This window comes from Anolis carolinensis, chromosome 4 (genome assembly GCF_035594765.1).
Source record: "Anolis carolinensis isolate JA03-04 chromosome 4, rAnoCar3.1.pri, whole genome shotgun sequence".
Taxonomy (NCBI): Eukaryota; Metazoa; Chordata; class Lepidosauria; order Squamata; family Dactyloidae; genus Anolis; species Anolis carolinensis.
Window position 1 is genome coordinate 110,597,924 of NC_085844.1, and position 23,504 is coordinate 110,621,427.

Genomic DNA, 23,504 nt, shown 5'->3' on the forward strand with positions numbered 1-23,504 from the left:
ACCTCTGCTGATATCAGAACAGTGTGCTTATGATTGCCAGGAATTCAAGTGGAGCTCTGCAAATACCTGGGAGTGGTGATGGTAACATTTGACCTCTTCATACGGCCCCTTTGGGCCATGACATTGCACGAGCGAAAGGGAAGGGGCATGAGGCAGCTCATGGTGCCCCACATGCCCCCTCTCCTTCCCCTATCACATGGTGGGGACAAGACAGGGCGGGTTGGTTCCCTATCCCCATTAGATGGGAGAAAGGGTGGCAATGCACTAACACGTGTTGCCCCATTGCCCTTTTCCTCATCATTTGGAGCTACCCAATCTACATTTTCTTCCCAATAGTGGTAGAGGAAGTGCCTTTCAGCACTTCCACCCCACTTTGGGAGAGATGTGGGTGCGGCCTGCCGTGCATCACGTGATGGAGCATGGCAAGCCCTATCCTTGCCACACAACAAAGTGGAAAAATGGGGCAAAAGTGTCCCATGGATAGACAATGAGGTGACAATTCAATGAAGCAATCTTGGTTTGGCCACAACCACAGCAGGGATGGGTATATGGCCACTTCAAGGCAAGTCCAGATAATTTTTGCTCCAGACTGGACCCAGATGTACTAATCAATGTAGATATTGTGATGTCTTGCTCCTCCTCATTGAATGAAATGCACATAACATCCCTTTACATCAGGCATATTATTTATTTATTTATTTATTTATTTATTTACAGTATTTATATTCCGCCCTTCTCACCCCGAAGGGGACTCAGGGCGGATCACATTACACATATAAGGCAAACATTCAATGCCTTAACATAGAACAAAGACAGAGACAAACGCAGGCTCCGAGCTGGCCTCGAACTCATGACCTCCTGGTCAGAGTGATTTGTTGCAGCTGGTTGCAGCTGGCTGCTCACCAGCCTGCACCACAGTCCGGGCTGTGGTATACCAGGGGCGTTAATAGAGGTGTATTCCAGTTTACACTTTCCCTGGTAAAAAAGGTACCATTCAGTAATTTTGTAGTTCCTATTGTTGTTTCTTAACTGCATTGTCTATTTGGAAAGTGCGGGGCTCCCTGTCTTGAATCTGATCACTGGTGACTGGATATGGAGCTTTCTGGGTTCCAGAGAAGGACAATATAGCTAGTTAGGTCAAAGGTATCAGGATGCATGCAGGCATTCCTGGCATACTTCATGCTGGGGTGGGTCTGAGACTATAGAATTCTTTTCCTGACCAGTGCTAATCTTGTTTAGTTCTGAACTTCAGCTATATGCCTACAACTCTGGCTAGTTTCTATACCGGTAAGGGATCATCATCATAAGTTATAACTCATTATCAAGTATTATTGTCTTCCAAATGTTTTGGGTTGGAACGACTGAGTTCATACTCGCCACCCATGGGCCGGTCCATAACTAGGGGCTTCTAGATTTCCCAGTCCTGCTTCTGTTGCCACTTCTTGATTGCCTTGGTACTTTTATTATTTTTGGTTAGAAAATGCCTGTGCATGAATTTGTTTTATGTGTGGGGGTAATGTCAGGAAATGTAAGTTATACAGCATTTCTTAACTGATAACAAGTTTAGTGTCTCAGTTCTAACCACAGGTGTAATTGTAATTAGAATGTGGTGGCCAGTGCTGAGACTGTTGTATATAGGTTGTAGTAATCCTGTGTTAGTTGAATGAGGGCTGGAGTTCAATGAAGCGATAAGAGAGTTTGTGTAGTTACTGTAAATACTGTATTAGTATTTTTTACTATTGCTGCAACTGAAGAAAGAAAAGTCTTTTAGCTGGAATGAACAGCTTTGTGTCTGTGCTGTCTCTTGTTCCTGAGGAGAATCCTTCACAGCAAAGAGTGGAGAGTCCATTCTGCTGTACATCAGAGAATTCCAGAAGCTGTTTTGAACCCTTGACAGATCAGTGCATGGCGACCAATGTACAATCTTCACAGAAAGAGGTTCTAATCCAAGGCATAGATACAATGATGACTCGTGGCATCTTATCTATTGTAGTCTTCATCTGCCTTCACAACCATTGCCACATGGACCATGTTATCATCTGCCTATTCTACCCTTGAGAACTTTCTTGGATCATTCTATGCAACACATAAGATGTAATACAGCCACTTCTGACTGGATAGCTGCCTCCCACTAAGGGTGCTTCCAGACAGCACCAAATCATAGGTTTTGTAATAGGAGCAAAAAAACAAAAACAAAAACAAAAACCTGGGACCTGAGAGCAGGTCCACACACAAACCTGTAGATCCTGGGATTTCTGCCTCTGACATCCATACAGATGGCTTTGTCTTAGAAGCCTGCAAGATAGCCACAGAACATCTGCCAGAAATTCTGGTGTTTTTTTTTTTAAAAAAATTAATTAATTAAATGCGTTGATGCAGATATGGGCAACACTGGTACTATATTTGTTCCCAGGTTATACATGTTGGTTCCTCATTAGTTCTATAATAAAAATGTGGGGAAAGTTTATTAAATGGCAAAAACTTTGTCAAGGCAAGAGGGAATAATCGTCCACCAATTTAACAAAGTTTATGGCACACAGTCAAAGTTTCTGGAGTACAACTACTACTTTCAAAGTAAGGGCTACATAATTAAGCAGAAAATTACACTTTTAAACCAGGAACAGAATTTTATCACTATTTATCATTATTCAGAGGCTGCATGGCCATCTGTCAGGACATTTTTGGCAGTGTATTCGTGCCTGGAAGAATGAGGTGATGTTCCTTGGTTCCTCATTGGTTCTATCATAAAAAATGTGGGGAAAGTTTAGTAAATGGCAAGAACTTTGACATCATCACCACCCATTTAACAATGTCCCTCCTCTGCAGCAAGAAAGCTTTCACCATTTAATAAACTTTCACCATGTTTTTATGATAGAACAAATGAGGAACTGACATTTATAACCCGGGAACAAACCAACATTTTAAATCCTGTATTTTCTGAGTGCAGGAACATATGGAGATTCAAATATGCACATCTTCCGGCCAGAGTCAGATATTCTCACAACTTTAAATCTTGTGGTTTTTTTGTGCTTTAAAGTGATTCTTCCTGTGTTTTCAGCTGGCGTCATCTAGCCACCCTCTATTTTGAACTGGGAGGTCCTGGGGTAAAGGTACTGTGTGGATGACTAGCAAAGCCAAGAGATATGGGGAAATTGGAATAGTAAAATATGTAAGGTAGAAAGGTAAATCTTAATTGCAAGGCAAGATAAATTACAATACATTCCATAATGAGCACATAATTACTAGATTTCTGCACGAATTTGTTATGGATGCTTGCCTTCAACTTGTTTTGAAGCTTCCTTAAAATACATTGAAAAACTGACTGATGCAGGGAGAGAGAGTGCCTGCATTTCCTGTCTCCTCTAGAGTAAAACAGCTTTAATGAATCATTAAATCCAAAGTCGAATCAAGAGATTAGAGAGCTTTTTAAAGGAAGCCCAGGTAGGATGCCTCTAGGTCGATCCCTCTTCCTTTTCGGGGAACTAGGAAACCTCCTTAAAATGCTTTGGAAAACTGCCTGCTTCAGGGATAGAGGGTATGTGCCTGGAGCTACTATCTCCTCTAAAGGAGAAACAGCTTTAATGAGGCATCAAGCCCAGTCTCCTCTACAAACAGAAGGATCACAGAAAGAACAGTATCTTATCTTCGATGCTTTTAATCCAAGTCTTAATGAAGGATGAAAGAACAAACAGTGATGGGAAGGGGAAGGGAAGCCCCCACCCCCACCCAATTGCCACCAGTGGGCCAGATAGAAAACAAATCTTTCGGCTTTCTGGATCAAAAATGGATTACTGTCCTCCTGAATTTCAGAATCTTCCAAAAAACAATTTGGGTCCCCTACTGCAATCCGAGACACTGAAACATATCAAGGTTTACCTGGATTGTACAAGCCTAATAATTACTATGGTGTTCAGAATTGTTGAACCTAGAATTAAGGGACGCAAACTACTGTGAGGTCCTTCATAGTGGCAGTAGTAGTATTGAGTCTGTTTTTTTTTTTCGTTTCAGGAGCAACCTGAGTCGCTTCTTGTGTGAGAGAATTGGCAGTCTGCAAGGACGTTGCCCAGGGAACACCAGATGTTTTGATGTTTTTACCATCCTTGTGGGAGGCTTCTCTCATGTCTCCGCATGGAGCTGGAGCTGATAGAGGGAGCTCATCTGCGCTCTCCATGGGTGGGAGCCTTCAGGTCAGCAACCTGGCAGCCTTCAGGTCAGCAACCCAACCTTCAAGTTACAAGGCTTTAACCCACTACTCCACCGGTAGTATTGAGTATCAAGTTGTTTCTGCCTTATTGTAACCCTAAAGCAAACCTATCAGGGAATTTTCCTGGCAAGATTTGTTCTGGGGGCTTGCCATTGCCTTCCTCTGAGACTGAGAGAGTGTGCCATGCCCAAGGAAACTAAATAGATTTTTGTGACTGAGTGAGGATTCAAACCCAGGTTTTCTAGTTTCCATTACTATTACACCTCAGTTAGGAACTTTCACAACATATACTCACAGATCAGAGGGTTGGAAGAGGGCTGTTAAGCCATGAGAACCTCTGATGCCCAATGGAAAGGAAACCAGGGATATGTAATTTGTTTCAGGGACAGAGAGGATATAAATATAAATATAAATATAAATATAAATAGTATAAATATGGATGAAGCTCTCAAGGTGACTCTTCTTCAGTATATACTTCTAGAGCTGCATACTGTCAGTGAAAGTTTCAAAATTAAAGTACAGGGTATTTGAAAAAGAACTCCCTAGTTTTAATGTAAAACACATTAAAACTAGGGAGTTCTTTTTCAAACACCCTGTAGTGGCCTTAGTATACCACGTATGTATACTTTGCCTATTTCTTCCAGGTAAGAGTTCAAACCATTACACATTGCTCAAAATGAAATACATGCAGGTTTTTATACATGATAAGTCCCACCGGAAGTAATCAAATCCCTGTTTTTTTCCTTGCAAATACTGGGACTTGTTTGCAAGAAAAAAGTGGAGAGGTTTGAGCTGTAAGAGTTGTTTTCTGATATTTCTTTTGAAAACATTAAAATAAATATAGTTCAATGCTCTGTCTGTGTATTTCTCATCTTGCTGTGTTCTCTCTTTTAAACACATCTTTTCCATTTTCACTTCAGTATGCTTAATGCATATTTATTGCTCAGAATTAAGGTGACAGTAGAAATATCACATTAGAAGACAATGGGGTGCTGAAACTTTTAGTTTTACTTACACTAAAAGCAACCTTCAACAATTGTGTCAAAGGCAGAATATGCTTTGTTCATAATTCATAATGCTGCCAGAAGAAGAATTATTATTAGTATCTTAAAATTTTATGACATTTGGAAGAGGACATTATAAAAATACTTAGCAAATCTGACTTTATTGCATTTTGAAAACTCAACTTACATTTGGACTTAAGTAATAATTAGCATTTTTTACTGGCATCGACCTGCTGGTATAATATATCTGATAATGTAATTCCAAAGTTCACTGGCACTCAAAATCTTAATTTAACTTTCAGAAAGTATTCCAGTTAAACTAATGTGCAGACTGGGGAAAGATGTACTATTAAAGTAGCAGGCATGTTAAAGATATTGAAAAAGTTCAGAGCTTCTTTGAGAAACTATACTAGAGGAGTTTTGAGAGGATTAGATAAAGTCATAAAATATGTAGGAATTTCCCATAAGGCTTCTCAGTTTCTAAATATAAGTGCAAAGTAGACAATTGGTTTAGCCCTTTGGACAATTTCATATAAGATATTAAAAGAACATTTTCTTCTTCTTCCTTGAATCTTGTAATATTTATGCCCTTTGATTATGACTGGTTAGTAGAAGGGGTATTCACCACTTTAAAGTCTTCTTACCAATTTCATTGTTTCCTTCTCTGATTCCACCAGCAGACATTGTATTGCTCAAGGGAAGCATGGAATTGGCAATCCTTATTTGATTGCAATTTATGCCAACCATCACCAGTGTCTATGCTAATTTGGGCTGGTGGACCACATATGTTTCCATTATAGCTTCAGGAGGAAATTGTGAGACAGGACTAAGTAAGATAATAGTCCTTGTCCACTTGGGAACTTAGCCATGACCCACCTAATAAGATGGGGGCATTTAAAACTGTAGAATTAATGCAGTTTGACATGACTTTGTAATGGTTCAATGCTATGAAATCATGGGAGTTATTTGATGCAGTACTATTTAGCAGAATATTACTCACATGATTCCATAGCACTAAGCAATAACAGTTAAAGTCATGTCAAACTGCATTAATTCTGCAGTGTATTTAAAAATCTGCCCTAAAATAATGTGATTCAATGCACCCAGAAATCATTTTTCTGAGGGTGCCTTCATCTGAATCTGTCCTTGGTTCAGGAAATGTGTGGTTAGAACTGATAACCTCATCTCTCTTCTAAACATTGAGCAAAATTCTTTGGAAGACATCCTGGAGAACATCATTTGAAAAGTGTATTACATTACTGCCAGTTCCTTTGAAACCCTATGAATGACCTACCATCCATCTTCATTTTTCATATTTCTTGCCTTTTCTCATCCTAGATTTTTGAAAAAGATATAGAGCTTTTAAAAGTAAGGAGGGTTTAAAAGATGCTCTGTGAATATAACATTGGTATTAGCATAAAAGGTCATGATTCAAGCATTATAAGACTGATATTGTAATATGAGTTGTAGAGCTTCTTTACAACCTTAAACTGTGATATATTTTTTTGAAAGTGGACTAATTTTGACCCAGAAAAGTTCAACATTTCATGAGCACAAATAGGGACACATTTGCAAAACCATAATCTTCATGCAACAGAACATTGTTACATATTTCTGGAGACTGAATGTTTCATACAGTATATGTTATATCTATATTTTGTAGTTGTTCATCTTTAAGAGGAAGTTTTGGATATTAAACCCAAGGAGACCCTTTGGGAACCTCTTTTGTACTCTTTTGCCCAGATATATTATAAATTGAGGCAGGAAATTAAGCATGTGCATTCCAAAACAATTTTTCAAAAGTATAGTGAAGTATACTTAGTGAAAAACAAGACTAACTCATGTGCATAATTAAATTACTATAACTGGGGAAACTTCACGGGCTCCTATATCCCTCATTTTTAAAGCCTTTGGAGTGAAACTTGCTACAATGCTACAATTTTCAAAGTTTTTATAAAGAACATTAAAAAAAAAACTACAAGAGCTAGCTCCTTGAATTTTCTATCCAGTGACCCAAGATAACAGGGGATCATTCCCCCCAACTTTCAGAAATGATCATGCATCTGCTGATTTTAGGAAATTTTTTGATAAAAATGTACTGTTTAGGGAAGGACAAATATCTCTCTCCTCACCTGATTGGTGCTTTCTGATTCTGATGCATACTGGGAAATGTAGTTTAGGGTAGATCCTTTTGAATTTTTTGGTATAGGGCTACTCCCCTTCCCAAACTACATTTCCCAAGTTCTGTGCTGTTCCCAAAATGCAGTGCTCCCTGTCTTCATGCCGACAAACCATTAAGTCAAGTCTTCACACCAAGAAGCCATCAATTTACAGAGAGAGGAATTGCAAAGGAGGCAAGTAGCTTTTCTTATGCTTCCTTTCACTAACTTAGCTTGCTTTCTTGCTTTGCATTGAATGAAACTGACTTTGGGACTTATTCGAGTTTTACAAAACTAAAAGTATGGGTTGAGTTTTGATTCTTAAGTTTTTGGTGAGGGTCACGCAAATGCTTTGGAATGGTTTCTGACTTACAAGACTTCCAATTTTCTTACAAATTCCGACTCATCCGATTTTTTTGCACATCTCTAAAGCAGTGGTTCTCAACCTGGGATCCCCAGATGTTTTTGGGCTTCGAATCCCAGAAATCCTAACAGCTGGTAAACTGGCTGGGATTTCTGGGAGTTGTAGGCCAAAAACATCTAGGGACCCAAGGTTGAGAACCATTGCTCTAAAGAATATAGTCAGCTCTCCCAGAGTCACAATTTAAGAGACCTGACAAAAACAGACAATGGTAGGGGGAGAAGTTAAGAATTCAGTGTTGATCTTGGCACCCATTTAGATGTAGAATATGGCTCTGAAACAGTCTCCACAACTCATGTAGCTTGGAGGGTTTTGGAAGGAGTATACCTTTAAGGCAAACCTTGGGATTTCACTCTCACTTAGAAGTTATGCAGCTTTGGTGAGAGTGGCCAAGGTTTACTTTCCAGCAATTTAAACATTTGGACTGCTATCAGAGCTAACGTGATTTAACCAAAGGTAGCCTCTGAGGGCCCATCTACACAGCCATATAATCCAGAATATCAAGGCAGAAAATCCCACAATATCTGCTTTGAACTGGGTTATCTGAGTCCACACTGCCATATATATATTCCAGTTCACAGCATCTAATGTGGGATTTTATTCAGCTGTGTGGAAGGGTCTTGAGAGGTTATCAGGCTCTCAAGAGCCTCAGCTGGATCTGAACAGGTTATTGCCTACTCTTACTTCTTTCAACTACAAACAGAAAAATAGAACATGATCTAAAGAAAGTTATTTTGATTCAAACTAATGTTTTGTGTCAGGTTTTGTTGTTTCATGGTTGGTCATCAAACAAATGCAAACTGGGGTATACATATTACTCATCTAACTAACAAAGTGAATATGACCTAAACATTTCCCCTGGAATATGATAGCATTCAAAAACATGCTAATGTGAGTAGATTAATAGGTAACGGCGCTCCATGCAGTCATGCCAGCCACATGACCTTGGAGGTGTCTATGAACAATGCCGGCTCTTCGGCTTAGAAATGGAGATGAGCACCAACCCCCACAGTCAGACATGACTGGACTTAACATCAAGGGAAACCTTTACCTTTTTATGATAGCATTTATGGAATACTTACTTTCTTTTTTTCAATATAGAAAATGATTTGATTATGTTATTTTATGCCTTCTACTGAGAAATTGTCTCAACCTCCTATATGGTCTGAACCTCTGTGCAAGGTGGCACCAAACTTTAAGATAAATGAAGAAAAGGTATTCTTTGTAAAATAGCTTTAATGTTGCAGATTTCACTGAGAAGCTATGTACAAGACCTTCAAGAAATGTGATATGTCTTCCAGTCCATATGGAGGCTTATCTAGCAAGGCAGACTTAAGTAGCTTTATCAAATATGAACAATGAGCAATGATAAGTGAGCTGATGGAGTTAATTAAAACTACATCTTAATTAAAAATAAAGCCATTATAACATAGACTAGAGTAAGAAATAAAAAATTGAATAAAGTGCATATGCTGGTGTGTGTTCGTGCATGAAAAGAACAAAAACTGAATCAAAAACAGACTTTCTAGCATTGACAAATGGGATAGAAGGCTTTATAAGTCCAGGAACCATTTTCTCCCACTTGTTCCTAACATTCTAGAGGCCACACAAGTCATTCAACAGAAGTGGGAAGTAAATTGTGTTAGTTTAATGTTTTTGAAGTGATCTCTAAAACATACTCAGTGAGGTCGTGGCATGTTTTGGAAGATACTTAGGCCCCTTCCACACTGCCCCTGTGTGTCAGAAACTGATCCAAGATTATCTGTTTATCCCAGATTATCACACAGTGGAGGCTCATATAATCCAGTTTAAATCAGATAATCTGGGATCAGATCCTGGGATATTGGGTCAGTGTGGAAGGGACCTTACTTTAGGAGAGTCTAAGGCCCTTTCCACACAGCTGAATGAAATCCCACAAATTGAGTTCATTTGTAAAGCACCCAGGGAGAGTGTGGATCCAACTACTGGGAGGTTGTAAGAGCAAAGATGAGAAAAATAAGATCAACAGAATGAATGTGTTATTACAGTAGCATGTGTGGGTCTCATTCAAACTGTGCATACAATTTTAGAACATATAATGTGGACAGAATAACATATTATTACAAGAATCCCAGCAATCTATCATGGCAATGAGAAGACTAAGGTCCCTTCCACACAGCTGAATAAAATCCCCCATTATCTGCTTTGAACTGGAATATATGGCAGTGTGGATTCAGATAACGCAGTTAAAAGCAGATATTGTGGAATTTTCTGCCTTGATATGCTGCATTATATAGCTGTGTGGAAGTGCCCTAAATGCTCCTTGAGGCAAGATTTTCTTTTTTACTCTTAAAATAAATTGTATGATATAGAGGATGTGAGGACCACAAACACGGCTTTAATGTATATAGTCTCAAGTGGTGGAAGGATACAGCACACCTATATGATGGTTTACTCATTAGTAACAGGTAATGCATTCAAAAGGGCTTCCTGGAAAGTAAATTGGAGGTTTGATCCTACAGTATAGTTGTCAAAGTGAAAACTGGAGAAAACTCCTGTATTTTAATAGTTGTATGAAAGAGGGTATTTTAGCACTTGCTGAAATTCTTCTTCTCCTTAGCTGTTCTATATACTTTAAGGCACTTTGAGTCCTTGTTTTGGGAAAATATATATTTATTCAAGTGCTATGATTAATGGGTTTAGCCCTCTCCAGTTTTCACTCTAACAATCCTACCTTTTAGACCCGTTTAGCTATAATCTCCCAGTACTAGAAGGGGTCACTAGGGTCATTTCAGTCCAGCACATTTTCTTGGTATTGCAGAAATCACACAGTAGACATTCAATTTAGTATTTTAAATTTATGATGTGAGCCAATTTGAATGCCAAGTTGGTGAAAAGATAATAAAACAAACAATACATTTCTAGTCTACCATCTCACCTCTCTCATTTTACAGGATTCAGATATTCTATGACACACAAACACCAACACACACACACACTGACTTGGCCATGTAATGACCAGTGTGGAGTTAATAGTGGTAAAAAATCAGCTATTCCCCCCCCCCCAATTACACACTCAGTGATGATTATATCTTCAGGACCTATTGGGGGTCTTCTGGAAGTTCTGGAGGATGACATAATGATTGTGTGTTTGGCTGTAGGAACATGGAGGAATGGCTCTATCCCTCCTTCTCTAGTTCTCGTCGTCATCTCACTCGTTCAGTCGTTTTTGACTCTTCGTGTCCTCATGGACCAGTCCACGCCAAAGCTCCCTGTCGGCTGTCACCGGCCCCAGTTCCTTCAAGGTCGAGCCAGTCACTTCAAGAATACTGTCCATCCATCTCGCCCTTGGTCGTCGTCTCTTCCTTTTTCCTTCAATTTTCCCCAGCATCATGATCTTTTCCAAGCTTTCTGTCTCCTCATGATATGACCAAAATACTTCAGCTTTGTCTCTACTATCCTTCCCTCCAGTGAGCAGTCAGGCATTATTTCCTGGAGGATGGACTGGTTGGATCTTCTTGCGGTCCAAGGCACATTTTCCTCCAGCACCAGAGTTCAAAAGTGGCTATCTTCCTTCGCTCAGCCTTCCTTATGGTCCAGCTCTCACAACCAACCACTAAATGATTATGTTTAAAGCAGTGCAGGCAATATTTGAATTTCAAGGGGATGTGGGTACTCAAACAAAGCAGGTAGTCAACTGTATGCAGTTATAATGAAAAGGTATGAAAGGAAAAAGACATACACAATTAACAAGATGATAATAATTTTCTGCTTTAACACACAGAAGAACTCCTTACTGTAGGAGACATTTGACTTGTAATTTAAAAACCAGTTACATACCTACAGTATAGATATAGCCACAGAACAAAAGGAAACTTCTTTTATTGATTGGCAGTAAAGCCACTAACATTATCATATCAGTTCTTAGTGTGCCTGGCATGTTCACTGCACATCTTTATCATGCTGTCAAGAGTGGTTAGCATCTATCTCATCTTCTATCACATTTAACTTTATTCTGGGACCTCCAGTGTCACTTAGAGAATAATCTTTAGAGACATGTTGAGGCACAGATTATGGGCATGGCAAAGATTTATTTCTGTATATCCTTTTTTAAAAGCAGGTGTTTACCAGAAACTTCCTCGATGAAACATGTGTGACTTTATATAAGATAAGTGATGCAGGGGGCCCAATGAATCAGTTACATCACAGAAATATAGGGAAATCACAAATAACCCAAGAAGTTAACAATAGTTACCTCTATTGACCAAAATGTTTTGTTGTTTTGGATAAAGGATAAGAGGGAACACAACTTCACCTCACATGGCAACATGTACTGACATTGGTTGAGGTCCTATATGGTAGTTCTGTCAGTGGAGTTCTTTCTTCTGATCTTGCAAAAGACAGCATCCCTGGTGGGATTGTACCCCTATGATCTGCACAGCTTGACAGTTGTTAAGGGCAAACATTTTTACACTTCTGTGGACCAAATCTCCCTCCCTCCCTCCCTCTGTGCTTAATCATGATTGGCTGCAACCTGTAACATGACCACCAGTTTGTCCCACCCCTTCTCTCTTACCCTTCCCACCCTTGCCAAGATAAGCAGGCTGCATATTATGCAGTGGTGATAAAATCTGGACACACCCTGACACAAAGGAGAGCAACATTTAAACTCCATTAGTGGCAGTAAAATAACTTCCTTGGGACTGAGGGGTTCTTTATAGATTTTGTTTCATCACCATCTATTTCTGCTTTGAAGTCAAATTTACAGCCATTGAAGGGGGAAAGTTGAAGGAGACGAGAGAAATAGGGGCATTTTAAAAGCAGTTGAGGAAGTCGGAAGCCTCCAGCTTCAAAAAGAAGTGCACCAAGTTTGAAGAAAGAGCCTTGGACTTCCCCTTCGCTGGTTGGACCTTTCGCTGCCTACTTGACCAAGCCCACAGTGAAAGGGACAAAGGGAAGCCTCACCCCTTTGCCAGCCTCACCCCTTTGCCAGAACAGTGTGAGAAACAGGCTCCTCCTTCACTGATCAGCCCTTCTTCTACCTGCCTTCTACTGAAGTACGTTGTGGACCTCACCCGGCCCACAGGCTATATGTTGTGTAGGTCTGATGTAGAGATTAGGGGTCAATGTAGATTTCAGAGCTGTGGCTAGCTGTTGTTTTTTAGCTGGGAGATAGGGAAACATTATTTTTCCAGATCTTGATCATGTGGGTTTGTACTTGGTTGTGAATGTGAAACCAATGTCTTGTTCCACTACTTTGATGAAAACCTGCCACCAAGAATTTCTGTGCTACCTCAATCCTTCCCTACAAAGAGTATTATCTCCTGTAAGAGAAGCTGCAATTATTGGAGAGGATATTATAAAAGCATTGTGAATATCTCCTTTATCTCCTCCATATAAATAGCATATGTAAATGTAACCCATGGTTATGTCTGCATAGGTCACCAACAAAAAAGCCTGCATTTTAGACCATTATGGATTTTGATATAAGCTAAGTTGAGAGTCATTCCATGAAGAGAGAAAGCACCAAGGCCACATAAGGGGGTCAACTTCCCCTGGCCACTACAACTGCCATTTCCCCACCTAAGCATTAAAAAGGCCAGAAGAAATGTAACATCAGAGAGAGTAGTTATTGGTTCTTTAAAGTTTTTTCCAGGATAATAAAGCTTTTATCTTTCACCAACCTTTTCAGAGAACAGAATGCTTTTTTTGGTAAAAATTAAGGTACAGTACTCACTTTTTTTGTTTTTTTTTAGATTTATAAATGAATATATAGGGTAAGCTACTTTAAGGTATGTATGGTACATAATGTGATTTTAGCACTTCACCATAGCTTCTTACCTACCAGATATCACTGTAGGGATGGCTCTACAATCTGTGTTGTTTCTTCTCAATTTCTAATGTTCACAGAAGTTCATCACAAATAATACCCATCATTGTATCTAACTTCCCATAAAAAGTTTGTGGCAAGTTTGAGTGGCAGCTAATAAAATAAATAAAACAAACACTTCTTAGTTAATATTATAAAAAGGTAAAGGTTTCCCCTGACGTTAAGTCCAGTCATGTCTGACTCTGGGGGTTGGTGCTCATCTCCATTTCTAAGCCGAAGAGCCGGCATTGTCCATAGACACGTCCAAGGTCATGTGGCCGGCATGACTGCATGGAGCGCCATTACCTTCCCACTGGAGTGGTACCTATTGATCTACTCACATTTGCATGTTTTCGAACTGTTAGGTTGGCAGAAGCTGGAGCTAACAGCGGCCGCTCCCAGGGTTTGAACCGGAGACCTTTTGGTCTGCAAGTTCAGCAGCTCAGTGCTTTAACCCACTTTGCCACCGGGGCTCCAGTTAATATTATAGCCAAGGAAATTAGAAATTTGGTATTATATGTTAACTCATCAGAATAGAGGAGGGTTATTACACACAACACAAACACCTTGAATGGTAATAGTGAATGAATAAGCAGACTCCAAGTCAGCAGCTGAAAGATCTTTGTGTGATGGTAATGTATTTGAAGCACTATTGCTGGAACATAAAGGGAGAAGGGGGAAGTAAATAAATATGGCAGTACTATAATGTATTGGCATGAGATTCCTAGAAGTGTATAATTTAAAATAGTCTATTTCTTTTTGGAAGCTGTCATTTTCCAATTCTTCCCAAACTATTCCTCTATTTATTCAAGTTATATTCCATCTTTGACATCTAAAGTGGCTCCCAACACAGATTAAAACAAAGTACAGTTAAATATCTACTGATAGCAAAAGCTTTAAACAACAATTAACTAGATGATCCCATTGAAAACACTAATTTGAAACAGTGTAACATGTATTTAAAATGTAGTAAAGAAGATATAAAAATACATTATTCCCCATTTAAAAGCCTTTCTTCCCCAATGAATTGATGGTTGAAGGCTTCCCTAAATAGATCTTCACCTGTTAATGGAAAAAGAGAAGATAGAGGGATAAACATATCTCCCATGCAAGGAATGTCCGCAGTTAGGAAATAGACATCAAAAGGCTCTTTGTTATGTCCATTCCATGTGTCTTCTCTAAACATGATGGTGACAGTAACTGGCTTGTGCACGGATTCAGTTTAGTCAGTTCCCTTGGGCCAGTCTAGGTTGTTCAGCTGGCCATAATGGTAATGGCTCAGCCACCTTGTTTGTTTTGGCCCATGTGGCTGCCAGTTGAGACTTCTTCCCTTCTGTTCAGGAGTATGTGATGCATGCTTCCTTAACCCCATTCCTCAAACCCAGAATCCATTGAAAGGAAAGAAAGGAAAGGGTCCCAGGAAGGGCGCTTCCTTAACCCCATTGCTCAAATCCAGACTCCCTTGAAAGAAGAAAGGAAAGGGTCTCAGGAAGTAGGCTTCCTTAACTCTGTTCCTCAAACCTAGACTCCCATGAAAGGAAAGGAAAGGATCCCAGGTACAGAAAGGGGAGCCTAGGAAGTTCCCCATTACTGCCAATTGGCTGGATCTTCCTGGATCTTTTGGCTGCCTAGCCAGAAACAGATTTTTCTATTAACCATTTTTCGGGAGGCTCCCAAAAACAGATCTGGGTACCCAACAAAATTCGGACAGATCACCCTCCAGCTGAATTGCACAAACCTAGACAGCAGTAAAACCAAAAGAAATCCCCTTTCTGAAGATATTAAATCTTGATTCATTTAGATATACTGTCTTTCTGATGGTAGTCTCAAGTCACATAGGATTTTACAGTTGTAATCAGCATTTTGGATTCTACCCAAAAGCAGAATTATAACCCCTGAAGCTGTTCCCTTGAACCAATCCCATCTTTTGTGACCATTCAACTTTCAGAGTTATCATAATTTATTTATTTCAGTGAAAAAGCAAACACCAGTAAAAGAATTTTACTTCAGATAAATCTTCCTGTAACCTAAGAGAAGCAACTTTATAGCTTTCTATAGTGTTAGAATTCTGTATCAAGCTGACAGCTGAAGGGTAAATATTTTTTTCTTTGCAACACTGTGTAATAAGATGTACATGTTGTTCCAATGAAAGTGGCATATTATACCTGGAATGACAGCCTTGCGGCATTTCTTTGGATCATCAGCTCTCCATCTCATCTCAAATCCCTTCTGAAATGTTTTCCCCTTTTGCCTAAATGTCTTACCTCTCCATCTGCTTTTCCAAAATTCTTGTACTTATAAATTATGTCTTTGCATGAACAGGTGTGAAGAAATTCTAAATGTAATAGGCACTGTGTAGATAAACTTCATTTTTATACAAACAATGCTGCTGCTTTTTGAAATATAAATTAACTAAAGTGTGTATTCCTGAAGGGTGCTGTGACATGAGTAACAAATCAAAAACTTACTAGCTTGATTTAAAAAATGGATATACAGTGTTCCCCCACTTATTTCGGGGGTTACGTTCCAGGACCACCCACAATAAGTGAAAACCCGCAAAGTAGGGGCACTATATTTATTTTAATATTTACACATTATATTATATATTTATATATTTATATATTTATACATTATATTAGTAGTTAGGTGGCCTTTCTCCCCTTCGCAAGCCTTCTTCTTGCGCTTTTTCTTGTCACCCTCCTCTCTGGCGCCTTCCAGTTTCCCTTTTGTGCATGCGCCTCCCTCTCATCAGCATCCAGAGTGACCCGGCTGGATGCCGATGAGAGGAAGGGAAAAGGGAAACTGGCAGGCACCACCGCTCAGAAAAAAAGCACAAAACAGTGAGAAAGCGAAAAGCAAACCGCAAAGTAGTGAGGGAAGACTGTATCTATATCTATACTGGGCTGTGGCGCAGGCTGGTGAGCAGCCTGCTGCAATAAATCACTCTGACCATGAGGTCATGAGTTCGAGGCCAGCCCGTGGCGGGGTGAGCACCTGTCAATTAAAAAATAAAAAATAGCCCCTGCTTGTTGCTGACTTAGCAACCCGAAAGATAGTTGCATCTATCAGGTAGGAAATAAGATACCACTTATAAAGTGGGGAGGTAAATTTAACTAATTCACGACGTTGGAATGAGGAAATGCCGTCACAGTAGATGATGAAGCAGCTGCTCCCCCCTGTGGCCAGAATCGGACATCCCCTCAGGAGAAGGTTAAATTGCCTCTGCGTCTGTCTGTCTCAGTTCTATGTGTATATGGGCATTGAATGTTTGCCCTATATGTATATAATGTGATCCACCATGAGTCTCCTTCATATGAAGGTAGATGAAATAGTCTGCAAGGACAAATTGAACCATGGGCTTTGTAATAGATCCCTAGAATGTCACAGTGACATTTTCATTCTATGGATGTCTCTAACTATCATGTACAATCTCATCCAGCTTCTCCAAGTTGCATTTAAAAGCTCATTCCGATTTTCTGAGAGTGTCTCCTGCCCATGTCATACACATGTTGGTGTGCATATTGTCAAGCTCTGCATAGTTTTTTGTGCAATTTCTAAAAGTATCACACTCTCTGTGTGTTGTTCCACTGACAAAATCAAATTTATGTGCAATTTAAAAGTTTCCATTTTGCAAATGTATTCATTTTGTGCATAGAATCATAGAATCATAGAATAGTAGAGTTGGAAGAGACCTCATGGGCCATCCAGTCCAACCCCTTGCCAAGAAGCAGGAAATCGCATTCAAAGCACCCCCGACAGATGCAGATTTTACGAAAACACCACAATTACATGTTTTAATATTTATTAATTAATTTATTTATTTTGAGCACTTATATCCCGTCCTTCTCACCCCCAAGGGGGGACTCAGAGCAGCAATCATTAGATACTAGCCAACATAATATTTAAAACAATTACGGTTAAAACAATTAAACTTTAATTAAAAACATTCATATAAACATACATTTAAAGACGCATTTCGAGTCGTGATTCAGGTCTGTCCGTTATCCCTCATAAAATTGTTTTTACAATTAATGCTGTATCTGCTGCTCAAATGCCTGTTCCCATAACTGAGTCTTGAGTTTTTTACAAAAGGACAAGAGGAAGGGAACTAACCTGATCTCATAATATCTTATATCTTTGTGTCCCATTCATTCTTGCCCTAATTGCTTCATCTTTATTTTGTTATTGCACATCAGGGGCATCTACATTGTCATTAATGCAATTTGACACAATTTTAACTGCCAACGTGCAATGCTTTGAAATCGTGGGAATTATAGGGTGAGGCATCAGCACTCTTTGGCCAAAAAGACCACGTAAGATGATAATTCCTATGATTCTATAGCATTGTGCCATGACAGTTAAATGGTGACAAATTGCATCAGTTCTACAGTGTAAATGTAGTCTTTGATGCTGTGCATTGCTGTCTCCTCTTCTCTTGCAGTTTCATACACTTTGTATTGGCTGTTTATATAGTTTTTAAATTTATAACTGGCCACTTGGCTAATGACATTCCAAGATTGAAAATTCGGAATTCAAAGCATTGTGAATATACTATTTTATATTTTGATTCCCCCCCCCCCCGCTATGACAACTGATAATAGTTTTTAATGGGAAATAAAAAAAATAAAAGAAACCCAGGGTTGGATAGGAACAACAAGGCCTTCAAACAGCTCAAGACTGTTAAATTGTTTGCCTGTGAGAAAACTGTGAGCAGAGCATCTGAAACTTAAACTCAGGGTTTGTAATTTAACAGTTTTTTGGCTTTGGATTCCAAAAGAATCAACCTCTATCTGAGGCATTGGGAATCTCTTGCAATTATTTGGCTGCTTATCAGAAAGGAGTATCCTTGGAGTCAAATAAGGCAGATGAACGGTTCTTAAAAATCACTTATTATTGAGAAGAAACAATACATTGAAAAACAATCATACACCCCCAGACAACAAGACAAAATAGTGCCTTTTAACAGCTCACACTACAGTTTCGATTTATAAATGTTTAGGAAAAAATCATTACATAACATGAACTTTGGAACTCTCCTTTTATCATCTTACACTGAAACATATAGCTTTAAAAGTGAGTTTGGTTACATCCAGTAGCACATAATATAGAAAGGAGTTAAAATGGGTGAGGGGAAAAAACCACAAATACAAAAAGACACCATATATATTTCTGTTGATAGTTCGGTAATAACTCTAAAGGAGCTGGGAAAAGGGAACTGAAATGTGATCTTACAAACACACCAAATTATGCTTCAGATGATTTTAACATAAATAAATAATGGTAGATAAAGGTCCTATAGACCCACTAGGTTTTCTAGGAGCCAGATTTTATATATGTCGCCTCATGGGGGTAACATATTAATGCTAGTAGGATGTGTGCAATCATCATGTGTAATTTCATCTAGACTCTCGAAATGCTTCCATGTGTGTTTGCACATAATAGACATTTGGTAATGTTTAAAAAAGTATGCCATCCCTCTTATGTTTATGAAAATGAAAAGGAATAATATCAATATGGGTTTTTTTTGCTTACAGAGGAAAGTATACCTGTTGGTTAGCTCCAAGACAACTATGGGCCTAAGTAAATCAGTTATCAGTGAACAAATTAAGCCATTATTTCTAGATTAGATGTTCTTAAGAATGTCTACTAGTATCAATGATTTGGGGACCATCTACACATGCCAGAAATGGCAGTGCTCATTACAAGTGGGGTACACTGGATCAGCACCACAAAAGTCTAATTGGGATCAGCACCAGCAAAGTCTGGTGGTTGGATGGCATCCACATGTTCCAGTGATACTGGAACTAGTTTGGCATTGCTGGACCGCCATTCTTACCCTTTTCTCCATCAATCTAGTCTTAATAGGGACCATCAGGTTGAAAACTAGTGGTGGCCATCACTCAGTGATTGTAATGATGCTAGCTGGAGTGACAAAGAGACACAGCAAAAGGGAGAGGAAGGAGTAATTGTCCCCTCCTCACCCTGGTCCTTTTTCCAATTGCTTCATTGCTGCAGCCAGTGTTACTATAAGTGCTGAGTAATGACCATCACCATTCTGATAGTCATCACTAAGGACGATTGATTGGGAGAGGAGGGGAGGTAAGGTTCATATCCTGCTCCCAGACTGTCCAAACTTTAAGGGAAGAAGAGGTATGGTAGTGTGAACAGCCATGGTCTCTTTTGAATAGGAAATAACCTAACTAAAGTACACCAGTAGAAAGTGCAGATGGATCCGGAGGGTTGGAGAAGCTCTGGGACATTGTGCTATTTTTTTTAATTGGGGAGATGTCTGAATTAAGTGGCCTTTTTCCATACTAAGGACTGAAATATCTTCCATTATGAACAATAGATCCTGCCCATCATGTGGCTGTCACAGAGTCCATTCACTCTGTACACTGGCTCATTTGGTCCAACTGGATGGGCCCTTGGCTGAATTTAGCATCCACTGATGAGATTGTTCATAATGGAAGATATTTTAATGGGGGCTCTATTGTTGCTCTACTAGTAATGAACTACTAGTAATGAATGATGATGGCTTGATAATTAAAATTCCAGCATAACACTTGGAATGAAACAGGATTAACAATATACAGTGATACTCTGAGTTAAGAGTTTAATTCAGTCTGTGACTGATCTTTTAGCTCAAATAGCTCTTATCTCAAAGCAATTTTGCTTATTGAAATATATTGAAATGCTGTTAATCCATTCCTGTCCTCCGACCACTCCACCCAATTTTTTGTTATGTTTAGTTTAAATAAGAAAATGTAATTTAAAAATAACAAATAATGTATAAATGCACATTTACTTGGAACAATAAAAAAGAAAGATCAACTTTAAGATAGTAGAAGCACAAAATTGTCATAATGAAGCATATCTGAGGGAACAAAATGTGTGTTGGCCAGCAAGGCAACACATGGAACAATAACAAAAGAAGAATCAACTTTAAAATGGTAGAAGCACAAAGTTATGGCAAAATAGCACAAAGTGAAGAAGCAGAAGCATCATTTTCTTCATCCTGTATTCATTCCGGCCTCCTTCTCTCTCGCTCTTTCTCACTCTTTCTTCATGAAGCCAAAAATACAAGGAATAAAAATCACACAAAATCAACTAACTCAAAGTACCTCAAAGTGGACAATAGCAAAGCGGACAGCAGTCTCCCAAAGTGGACAAGAGCACAAGGCACGGAGGCTGCTCCCTGCGCCTACTCTCACACTAGCACTCCCTCTGGTGCTAGCTCTTAACTCAAAATTCTGCTCTTATGTCAAAGCAAACCCTGGGCTGAATGATAGCTCTTAAAACACTCTTGAGGCAAAATGCTCTTAAGTCAAGCTCCACTGCATAATTGTCTTCCAAACAAAAAACCACTGCTGAAATAAACTCTTGGAAATTTGTGATGATACAGATTACTACAGTTTGCAATTGCACTTACTACCTTGGAATGTTATGGCTTGGAGAAATAAGTTCCACAATGCAAATGTTGCAATGTTTTAAAAATTGCAGTTGGAAAGAAATGGAAGAAACTAATTTTGGACAAAATTTTCCAAGACACAGTTACACTTCTTAGAGTTTCCCAAATTATAAGCACAAAGGAGCCTAGTCTGAGATTTTTAAAGATCCACTCATTACACCATTTGCAATGTCGAGGCTATCATGGCATAAGGTTGGACATCTATATTTATGTCAGCAACAGTGAAGTTAGCAATGCAGATTATATTACATCTTCCAATCTGTTTGCAGACATTCACTAATTTGAAATTAACAACAAATTTTAAAGTAATAATTTTCTTGTGTTGTTGCTACTTAATTTTGGAAAGTTTCATCCCCTTATCCTTTTCAAACTCTAAACAGGATTCACGTTGGAGAACATATAATACAGTGGTCAATCAATAGGGGACCTCCATATTTCACACTTTGGAAGTACAGCTTTCATCACAACATTTTAAACTCCAATTTAGATATTGAAATTAAGATTAAGATTAAGATTAGGAGTTCAGGGCTTTGAGAGCTTGCACTCCAAATGTTTCTTCCTCACCCATATTACTTATAAGCAAAACTGAATGAGTATTTCACTATCTTAGAATAAAAAAAATCACCGATTTGTTTTTCAGCTGCCACATATTCTGTGTAGTGAGAAGCAACAGGGGATAGAGGAAGACTTAGAATTCAGAACTCTTATACATAACACACCAGATCTGCAAATGCCAGCTTTTTCCTTTGGGAATGAAAATGTCACCCTTTAGAGAAAGTCATTAAGGGATGCTTATTAATTTATGAACCATAAGAAACAAAGCTGAACTAAATGAAGAAAACAGAAATGCCCCATTTTGAAAAGATTATTTCTAAGTTTTACAAATAATTCCTTCAATATCATGGTCTTATCTATTATCTGCTATTCTATTTTTTTCTTTTTTTCTTTTTTAGTATTTTATATTCATCCAGTTGACTGTTGTCTTACATATCTCTTTTGAAGAACTTGATTTAAATGATAATGAAACTTTCTTATTTCAGTATATCCATATGTCTAGCTCTAGCTATATACAAAAAATAAGGGATATTCTATTTTATTTTTGAACAGTTATGTTGGTGAAGCCATTGCTAAATAAATGGCCCTAAGGATTAACAGACAGCATGGAAAATATGACATCATGATTGACAAACCTTCAAGGATACTTTTGTGGAAGATATGGTCCCTCAGGTTAGTGCTTCAGTTCTTAAAACTCTAGGGATTGAAATTTGGAATTACCCTAGATAGTGCCTCCTTTGACATTTTGAGAGGAAAGGTGGTTATGAAAGGCCTTCCATGATGTTGTTGTTGATGATGATGATGATGATGATGATATTTTTTACTCACCTCTCCTCGGGGCTAGAGGTGGGTTACAAAAGGCGCAAACACATGACCTCCACAGTTCCATTGTCAATCTCAAGAATCAATCAATCATGATAAGGAAAGGATGGGACTATGGATTTATTCAATTTAAAGATATTTCTGGGACAATAATCTGAATATTCTGGGGGAAAATCAGTTTGAAGAACAACAAGAACTTCCCTACTTGTTGGGAGATGTACAGCTTTTTTCTTTCTTTGTGCCAGCCAGTTCTAAGAAAAAATAGGGGTTAAGGAGCGTATCATTTTTGCGTTGTATTTTATTCCTTTCAGAAACTGAAGCAAATTATCAAAAGTATAGACCAAGAAGCCCTATATGGGGAAAATATGTTATGTGAAATACTATTGGGTTCATCATCAGGATTCTGTTTTTATCTTCCATCTCCCATAATATAATTCTAGATTTGCAATATATCTGCCACAAGGTTTAATCAAGATAATTTAAATTCTCATTGTTAGCTTTGCTCAGGATTCATATAATACAGATAGAGCTTCTACAAGATTACTATGTCTTCCTGAGACAGATGTAAAGGCAGTGTCAAGGTTAAAAGTGGGGAAAGTGGCATCTGACTCATTTTGACTTTCTGTAGAAATTGAAGGCTGAACTTATAACTGTGATATATGCTCCATGCTATGTACCATGATATGAAAGTTCTTTGAGGAAAAACAAAAAAGACAATATTATAGGCAAAAAAAGGATGTGCACGTGAACCACTGTAATTTTAGATTTTAACCAGATGCCACTTTATTGTAAAAAGTAGAATTTATCTTATTTTTATTGCTTCATTGTGTTATACAAATGACAATAGCATTTTTGTATAACACAAATGCTATTGTCAGGTTGTCTATGAAACTACATGCACAAACAAGATAAACATAGAATGGACTTACACTTTGAAATATTTTAGCTCCAGATGCATAACTGCTTAATACTATATTTATTGATATATGTGTTTGTGTGTGTGCCTACCTTGTGTGATAAACT

General features: G+C 38.5%; 1 long non-coding RNA gene across 1 annotated transcript in view; it reads left to right on the plus strand.

Moving 5' to 3' along the window:
- Nucleotides 1-23,504, plus strand: part of LOC103279392 (uncharacterized) — a 62,583-nt gene that overhangs the window by 8,132 nt on the left and 30,947 nt on the right. Inside the window, exon 2 of the long non-coding RNA XR_506750.2 lies at nucleotides 22,212-22,331. This is a non-coding gene — a long non-coding RNA (uncharacterized LOC103279392). The remainder of the gene's footprint in view (nucleotides 1-22,211; nucleotides 22,332-23,504) is intronic.